The 10,042-nt window shown below is 44.2% G+C and overlaps 1 protein-coding gene across 4 annotated transcripts in view; it reads right to left on the reverse strand.

Annotated features, from left to right (window-relative positions):
* Positions 1-3,346, reverse strand: part of LOC123765293 (uncharacterized protein CG43867) — a 1,137,736-nt gene extending 1,134,390 nt beyond the window's left edge. For all 4 annotated transcript variants that reach the window (XM_069335520.1, XM_069335522.1, XM_069335521.1 and 1 more), the window contains exon 1: positions 3,009-3,346. The gene's annotated coding sequence lies outside the window, so the exon portion shown is untranslated. The remainder of the gene's footprint in view (positions 1-3,008) is intronic.
* Positions 3,347-10,042: the final 6,696 nt, after the last annotated feature.

The raw sequence follows: 10,042 nt of genomic DNA on the forward strand, positions 1-10,042 counted from the left end.
ACCACGTCAATTCAGCGCTGGCTGACAAGCAAATCGACGCCACGCTGCAAGAAACGCAGCCACGTCAACCCGCTGCAAGAAACAACCCCGCTAATACACAGCAAGTAACACCACAAGCACGCCTGACCAAAGAGCCACAGCTCAACCCCCGCAAGCACAATTAGACGAGTACACAGCTAGGATCACAACCGCACCCAAACAAAAGGGGAACAATCTTAGACTCCTCTCTAGACCAGGGGCCCAGATTCACGAAGCAGTTACGCAAGCACTTACGAACCCATACATCTTTTTCAATCTTTGGCGGCTTTGTTTACAATGATTAAACAGTTAATGAGCTCCAACTCACCAGGAGCCTAATTATAACAATAGCATCAGCTGATTGGGAAGTTTTCATGCTTGCAAACTGTTCAATAAATGTAACCAAAGCAGCCAAAGATTGAAGAAAGATGTACACGTCCGTAAGTACTTGCGTAACTGTTTCGTGAATCTGGCCCCTGATCAACTATGTCAACAACATCCTACAACACCAACAGCCAAGTGAAACATTTGTGTACTATTCACAACCATCGTACGCTTCTCACGGTTACCAAGCAAATCAGATTTTTGGTCTTTTCCGTGACAATAACATTGAAATTGAAATAAGTTTATTGAGGTAAAATACACACAAAGGGATGAGGTAGCTCAAGCTATTCTCACCCCGTTCAGTACATCGTGTTCATACATATATACACACACATCACAAACAATAAACATATTGCCGAACATTCTGAGAGATAAACATCTACAATTCCTCCTTTACACAATAACATGGTAATATTGTTTTAAGTCTTTGAAGAAATCATCTAATGCTTAAACACGAAAACGCTTTGACGTTGAAAATGTGCACAAAATGCAAGTACAGGGTATAGAGTATTGACACAGACACGACTATAAAATTATCATCCTTTGAACAAATCCTCAAGGGCCGTGATGAGGGTTCGAACCTACGTCCGGGAGGATTTCTTCATTTGATGCATCACGCAATTGTGATTTCTGTGTGTAATTATCATCCTTTATCTGGACGGTCTGCTGCTTTTGACAGTAACCATCCCATCCGTCCCTTTTTAGACGGTATATTGAGAACAACCATCCGATCCGTCTCTTTTTAGACTGAATATTGACACACATATAGAACAATTTAGCAAATCAAGTTAGCCAGCCATCAGTTAATAACGACAGTACCTAAAAATGTAAATTGCAAATATATATTTTCTATACACCAGGTCAACAAAACTTTGTATTCATGATTTTTCCCATTGCCTTTCCAAGCTTTTCCGTGACCATGGCAACCCTGGCTATGCTCCCCCACAACTACGTCAACACGCCATAATAAACAAAATCTTGCCATAAAGCAGCACAACCACACCAAGCAACAACAGCCTGGTGGACCAAACTCTCACAAGTCAAGCCTGGCCTCGGGCCGGGCTTGGGGAGTAGAAGAACTCCCAGAACCCCATCAAGCAGGTATCAAGCAGATATCAACCAGGTTTTAACACACTCAAACTCACACCCCGTAAACCACACACACACACACACACACACACACACACACACACACACACACACACACACACACACACACACACACACACACACACACACACACACACACACACAAAGACATGGTTGTCCTAACCAGCCGAGATCAACCGGCAACAAGAAGCGTCTTGAACAGGTCCTTGACAGAAACAATTGCTAAATACTCCACCCCCCTGACCGAATGCAAGTCGCTTCCTAAAAAAAAAAAGTTGCTTCGCCAACGGATTTCAATCATCCCAACACTGTTCGCCCGAACCCAACCTACCCAAAGCTAACACAGCCTAACGATTCATACGGTTTTAATAATTAGAAAACAATCACCGGGAAGCACGTGAGTATATTGTGCCTGCACCTGATCACTCACTGTCTACCCGGCAAACGTCTAGGAAATAAGACATTGTTCAGATAAATACGGTTATTTAGCCATGTAATGCTTCAAATAATTAATGCAAACTAAAATGCCTACACAGCTAAAATAGCTAGCTACAAGTGCAGAGACGGTAGTAAGTATGTGGAACAAGGATAGTAAAGTGGACAACACAGTGGTGGCAGTCGTGTGGCTGTGGTGGGTGGGGGATAGTGGGTGTGGGTGGGTGGAGATGGGTTGCAAAGTGGGGCAGAGTTGTGGGGGACGGGTGGCGAAGGAGGTGGGCGGTGGTGGAGCGCCGTGTGGGCAAGACAGAAATTAGGTTTATCTTGGACATTATGCGTGCATTAGGCGTCTGGTTATAAATGGTGGTGGGGAGGGAGGGAAGGGGCATTACATTTCCATGTTGGGAGAGACCAATATGTCACACCTCTAGGCAAATATGTCCTCAAGTCTGAGAAATATAACAGCGGTAACAGCACAGATGACGACGGTAATTGTATTACAATGTATGGCTATTATCGCACGAGGGAATAATAGTAAGGGACAAATATTCCTCGAGCTAAACATGTCAGCTTGATTAATGGTCGCAATTGCACAGCTCTTCCAATTATTAAGCAAAACATATATGCAGAACAATTAAACATCAGCAAGAATGTATGTCCTCTACTTTGTCTATTATATTTTCAAGGTGTCTTAGCATTAGCGAAGCCTAGCGAGTCCTCTCACCAGTGCTGGTACTGGTCTACGAATATATAATACAATACTGAACGCTAATTATAATTTTAACTGCCTAGAATTTATGAATAAAACATCTAAAGCCTGAAACTGGCTTTATCAATTCGTCAAATCAAAAATTTAGAACGCTTAGTTATCCTAGCAATAACAATGTTAATTACCTCGCTATAATTTGCTTCTTCAAGTTGACTAACTTTGCTAAATGGCAATAGTAGTCGGTGCCACCATGCCAGACCCGGCACTACCTCCCCCCACTACCCCTTGAGTGCCAACATGCAGACCCTCAACCCCGCCCCCCCTGAACAAGACGCCACAGCCTACCCACCTTGAGAATTGTTGACCTGCCACACACCCTCCTGGCCCGTGTGTCAATACATCCACCTCCAGTATCTGGCCAATAAAGTATCCACTGTAACGTTCACTCAAACTCCATCCTGGGGGGACCGCTTCAACTGTTTGTTTAATATTACGCAATAAGCACCACCAAACTTTTTCTTTTTTCCCCGATCAATTCACGAGTTTTAAAAGATAACGCTGCAAATACGGCTTCAATTTTCTACACCAAATGAATTTATCTCATCTATAGTGGGACACACACAACGGGTTGCTGAAGTCAGCAATGAAAGCAGTAAAGAGGAGCAGCCCTACACACCGGCCCCCCGTCACCACCACCACCAACATGTGACTAACTCCGCCAAGTTAGTTACTGGCCCTTGGGAGCCATACTGTTGACGGCAGGTATATTTTGCGGTATATTCTATCCCTCTGCCACTGCACAGACAACAACAAACGCCAACACAAGTCATCCCAAAATATACATCTATTTAGTGTGACTCGAGAAAGTGGATTGAATTTAGCGTTAAAATAGGGTTTAAAATTGTCGACGTTAAATGGTAGGTGGACTCAGCGGGAGCGGGCCATCAGAGTTGCTAGCCCTGACTTTTCTCCGCCTCATTCACAGCCAGACGCCCACCGTGCTAAAGTCTCCTGTGTTAACCAATCACATTTACCCTCTCTGCAAACATCTGCATTTAATTGGCCGAATGCTTTGACTCAATTATGAGTCAAGTACTTCCTAGGCCTTGCGGACCCGGAGACAAAACTTTTTAACTAGTGGAAGTATTTTTTTTATATAACACACACACCTCGTAAGTGTGTGTTAGTATAGGGGTATGTTGATATGCATTTTGTCACTGCTAGTTTTTCCTATTGAATGTGGAGGTGTCAACGGATGCAACAAATATGATGATTGATTGATTAACTTGTTATGCACCCCATACCCATCTCGTGGGCGGTGGTGAAATGGGACAGAGGCACGTAATGGGTTTAGGAACTGAAACCCATAGTTAATTTAGCCAAGCACCTGATAATCTTGTGAAACTGGTTACACAATTGTTAATATTACATACAGAAATACATATATACATGCATATACATAGTATATCTTTGTATACTTGTCAAGCAGGTATTCCTTTAAGCATATTTGGTTAAATATAATAATTACGTCATTGTTTTGGGGGACAGACAGCCAGATTCTATTTATTTATACGTGTTAGGCTTATATCAAGGTACCCCTCGAGGTCGAATTACTGACGCCCCCCCCCCCCTCTCAAACTGGATGCAGCCCCACAACAAGCTGACTTAACTCCTGCAACCCGTCCTCAGACCAACCCGTCCTCGACTCAAGTCCATTCCATCCAGCGGTCGACCCCACTGACGCATTCATAAATTTTAACATGCTGTTCAAAACAGGATTTTCTTTTTCAAATATAAATTTATAGTAAAATATATTAGCATATTGTGCATATATAGGCATAGATTAGGCTAGGTGTTTAGGGTCTGTTGGCGATTGTCATGGGGGTTTGGCGGGTGCATGGAATTCCTTTTGGGTCTTTGTTTGGAGGACGGAATTATGTACCCCGTCCTCGCATACAAATATCTAAGCTCGTTAATCCAGCCGCCAAACCCCCTGTTTATGAATGAAAAGCTGTTTACGCACGACTCTCAACTGCTGACGTCCGAACACTTCAACTTCCGGAACAAGTCTTTCGCTTACGTCCTCTGTTCGAACCACAATGCTATAAATACTTCACCCACGTACTACAAATAATCGTCAACAGAACCTAAACACCTAACCTAACCTACGCCTAACTATACATCAAAATTTTATGCATAATAATATTAATTTATATATGAGAACAAACCGATTTTTAATACACAGACAGTATGTTAACATTGATGAATGCGTCTGGGGAGGACGGCCGCTGCTTTAACCAACCTAGCGTGAGGACGGGTTGCAATTACGAGTCAAGAACGAGCCTGACTGTACTCCGTAGCATATGACCACATTGCTGACGTTGATGATCTTATAATACAAGCTTTCTAAGCTTCTAACTATATTCTTACTCTCGGGATTAAGAAGAACAATCAAGTTACCGAAATTGATAGTAAAGAAACTTAGTGATTATTGAAGGGTTTATTTTCTACAACGTTTCTTTCCACTCTGGAACATCTTCAGGTAATGAATGAATACGCAAGGGGCAATTTTGTCTTAAATATACATGTGGAAGAGGTGAAGTTGTGTGGGCATATTGGGCCAGGCCGGGCAGGACCAGACCTCGGACCGGGATTTGGGCAGGGAGGCCTGGCCTAGCTCGCCCCGGACCGAGACCAGCTCTGAAAAGCGAGGCCAAGTTCGGCCCCGGACAAGACCAAACCAGCCCCGGTCAGAGAGATCCGGGCCAGGGAGGCCAGGCCGGGAGAGGACTAGCCTCGCCCAAGGGAGGCCTATCCCAGGCCGGAACCAGACCAGGCCACTAAGGCCTGGCCCGGGCCGAGACCAAGGTTTGGTCTCAATTAAGGGTTTGTGTTTCCAGACCCTGGAAACAAACCGAAACTATCTCTATTTTCCGCTTGTTACAACTTGTAATAAAGTTGTTACATCTTGGCTTAACGTGTTTATGACGTATTAGAACGTAGTTACAACTTGCTATATTGGTTGTTATAACTGGCTAGAAGGAGTTAAGAATTGTTCGAACGTTGTACCAACGTCGTAGTTTCGGTGTGTGTTTGGAGGGGATCGAGAGGCCTGACCGGGACCGGGCCCATCTCCATGACCTCTTGAACACAACCACTAAACATCAGACTACAGCACCAAGCCATCATGGTGTGGGAACACGTTCGAAATGTTACAAGACCCCCAGTGTTAGCAAGACTGCTCCAAGATGAGACGCTCCTACAGCTGGTGACTCAAGATCCTCCAACTCCTCTAAGAAAACCACGCCCTACAAAATTTCCAGATGAAGTACTGATCATAAATACCTCCCTCCCACCCCCTCTTAAAAAAATAATAAAGATCCTTAAACACAAATTATGTGTGACAGCATCGGAGTGTGTATATGTGATTGCTACACAGTATTCATCTATAGACATCCATATATGCAGAAATACATGAAGAACCTCTCACACACAGCTCCCTGACAGGAAAGCAATATTAGCTGCCATCACACACACACACGCACACACGCACACACACACGCACACACGCACACACACACGCACACACACACACACACACACACACACACACTGCTTCGGGCTGCTTCCTGGTGTGTGTGTGGTGTGGAAAAAAAAAAGTAGTTAGTAAACAGTTGATTGACAGTTGAGAGGCGGGCCGAAAGAGCAAAGCTCAACCCCCGCAAAAACACAACTAGTAAACACACCGTGTCAGCAAGGCGGAGAGCCCGCCTGCTGTTATAACTCGCACTATATTTCCCCATTTCAAAACTTTTGTCTTCACCTGTACATTTTAATTTGTACAGTGTGTGGGTAGGTGGTAGAGGGCAAGAGGGTGGGTAGAACAGCCACGGATCACTCCACCTACCTGTAGAGGCCATGGGTGTAGAGGTACACCAATGAGGCCATAAGTGTGCCTCTACACCTCTCTCCAGAGGGCAGAAACACTACAACAACAACAACACAGAAGCGATATAATACTTAAGGAGCCCAACATGCTGCTGGAACACACATTCAGCCCCGCTCCTGTGCCAGGTAAGTCCACTACGGGCTCACCATAGCCCGTGCTACTCGGAACGAGTAGCTGAATCTATAACAACAACAACATGCTGCTAGAAGTCATTGTCATGTGCCCCCGTAATACATGTGGTAATGCGCCAGGAAATATAATTAACCCAGATTTGAAATTATAGCTTTATTAATATAATTAGCCCAGATTTGAAATTATAACTTTATTAATCCAATTAGATAGGTGGAATTACGAATTCTATAATCACGAACGAAGCCTTTAAAAACAAATATAATTGTTGTTATAGATTGCAAAGCACAGATTGGGACCCTAACTCTTCTACATAATATTGGGTAATTATTATTTTATTAAAAAAATCACTGAAAAGAAAGAAAAGGTGCATAGATCTCCACTGATCTGAAAGCCGCTATTCAAAGTCTTGCAAAAATTCACACTGAAAACAGAGACAATTCATCAAGTAATTATCAAAAGAAGGCACCACGCCGGTAAGGCTATGTAGCACCAATAACAGAGCTGGTGGAACCTTGACCAGTCAGGTGGCAACCTTGACCAGTCATGTGGCAACCTTGACCAGTCAGGTGGCAACCTTAACCAGTCAGATGGCAACCTTAACCAGTCAGGTGGCAACCTTAACCAGTCAGGTGGCAACCTTAACCAGTCAGGTGGCAACCTTAACCAGTCAGGTGGCAACCTTAACCAGTCAGGTGGCAACCTTAACCAGTCAGGTGGCAACCTTAACCAGTCAGGTGGCAACCTTAACCAGTCAGGTGGCAACCTTAACCAGTCAGGTGGCAACCTTAACCAGTCAGGTGGCAACCTTAACCAGTCAGGTGGCAACCTTAACCAGTCAGGTGGCAACCTTAACCAGTCAGGTGGCAACCTTAACCAGTCAGGTGGCAACCTTAACCAGTCAGGTGGCAACCTTAACCAGTCAGGTGGCAACCTTAACCAGTCAGGTGGCAACCTTAACCAGTCAGGTGGCAACCTTAACCAGTCAGGTGGCAACCTTAACCAGTCAGGTGGCAACCTTAACCAGTCAGGTGGCAACCTTAACCAGTCAGGTGGCAACCTTAACCAGTCAGGTGGCAACCTTAACCAGTCAGGTGGCAACCTTAACCAGTCAGGTGGCAACCTTAACCAGTCAGGTGGCAACCTTAACCAGTCAGGTGGCAACCTTAACCAGTCAGGTGGCAACCTTAACCAGTCATGTGGCAACCTTAACCAGTCATGTGGCAACCTTAAAGTCATGGGAAGGAGACCAAGAACTTAAGAGTCCTTCTCATAAGAAAGACCAAGTTGAATGCAAGATTCGCAAGACTCATTCTACAAATTAGAGGAATCACCAGGAAACTATTTTAAGTTAAAGACCACAGTGTAGAAGCACAGTGCCAGGAGCCATCACAACTTTAGGCATCCAATTACGAGACCTGTAGATCTTTTCTCAATAATAATGGTAAAGCAGTTTAAAAGTTCAGAAACACTACGATGTTATTTAGAACAATATCCTTGGATTGGAACGTTTCTATGCTCGTAAATGGTTTAATAAATGTAAACACAGCCGCCATTACTGGTGAAAGGTGTCGTAAGTGAGTGCGTAAATACTTGGCGAATTCTGGCTCTGGCCTGGACGGTAGAGCGACGGTCTCGCTTCATGCAGGTCGGCGTTCAATCCCCAAGGGCACAGTTCCCTTCCCAGCAGTCCCATCCCAAATTCTTATCCTGACTCCATACAAGTGTTGTATAGTTGTAATAGCTTGGCGCTTACTTACTATACGTTGTTGTTGTTGTTGTTGTTAAAAGATTCGCCAGCCGGAACAAAGTTCCAAGCAGCACGGGCCACGGCGAGCCCGCAACTATACGGTTAATCTGGCCTTGATTACTACGTGTTCGCAGGTACTGGACAGTTGAGGATAAGACACTGAGTGAAATTGTTTTTACCTGCCCGAAACGCTGCGCGTACTAGTGGCTTTACAAGAATGTAAATACTGTGCTATGTATCCTCACAATCCCAATGTACCTTCTTGTATATATATAAATAAATAAAATATGTGGTCGAGAGAGGGAGTCTTTACTTGTGGAGTTGTATAAGTCTTGTATACAAGCACTTGTGGTGTTGTATAAGTCTTGTATACAAGCACTTGTGATGTTGTATAAGTCTTGTATACAAGCACTTGTGGTGTTGTATAAGTCTTGTATACAAGCACTTGTGGTGTTGTATAAGTCTTGTATACAAGCACTTGTGATGTTGTATAAGTCTTGTATACAAGTACTTGTGGAGTTGTATAAGTCTTGTATACAAGCACTTGTGGTGTTGTATAAGTCTTGTATACAAGCACTTGCGAAGTTGTATAAGTCTTGTATACAAGCACTTGTGGTGTTGTATAAGTCTTGTATACAAGTACTTGTGGAGTTGTATAAGTCTTGTATACAAGCACTTGTGGAGTTGTATAAGTCTTGTATACAAGCACTTGTGGAGTTGTATAAGTCTTGTATACAAGCACTTGTGGAGTTGTATAAGTCTTGTATACAAGCACTTGTGGAGTTGTATAAGTCTTGTATACAAGCACTTGTGGAGTTGTATAAGTCTTGTATACAAGCATTTGCGTAACCGCAGATTACTCTTCTTTCCCTCCATTGGCAGCTAAAATATTGAAAATATGTCCAATTAGGCAACTATGCAATTAGACAATTAAGGGGTCTCTGGGTGGGTAAGGATGAAGGGGAGGGGGGGACGGGAGGGGGAATAATGACGAAAGGGGAATAATGACGAAAGGGGAATAATGTCAGGAAAAATCGTAGCGATGCATAATGACGGTTGAAATGTGCGGATGATTATCCGTAGAGTGTTACACCATATTTTAGAAAGTACTAGTATAAAAAGCTATGATTTGTTCAGATCTGAAACCTACATCTATGGACAGCACAAAACGTCCACTAGACTGTGCGACACAGTGGTTGCAAGGATCAGGTTGGGTTACCGTCACCGTAAGGGAGCCGGTCGGCCGAGCGGACAGCACACTGGACTTGTGATCCTGTGGTCCTGGGTTCGATCCCAGGCGCCGGCGAGAAACAATGGGCAAAAGTTTCTTTCACCCTATGCCCCTGTTACCTAGCAGTAAAATAGGTACCTGGGTGTTAGTCAGCTGTCACGGGCTGCTTCCTGGGGGTGGAGGCCTGGTCGGGAACCGGGCCGCGGGGACACTAAAGCCCCGAAATCATCTCAAGATAACCTCAAGATAACCATTACCTGTGGCAGGTGGATGCAGGTGACGGGTCTCCCAATCCTGAGCACTCCAGTTGCAAACTCTGTGAGC

Source organism: Procambarus clarkii, chromosome 33, assembly GCF_040958095.1.
Source record: "Procambarus clarkii isolate CNS0578487 chromosome 33, FALCON_Pclarkii_2.0, whole genome shotgun sequence".
NCBI lineage: Eukaryota > Metazoa > Arthropoda > Malacostraca > Decapoda > Cambaridae > Procambarus > Procambarus clarkii.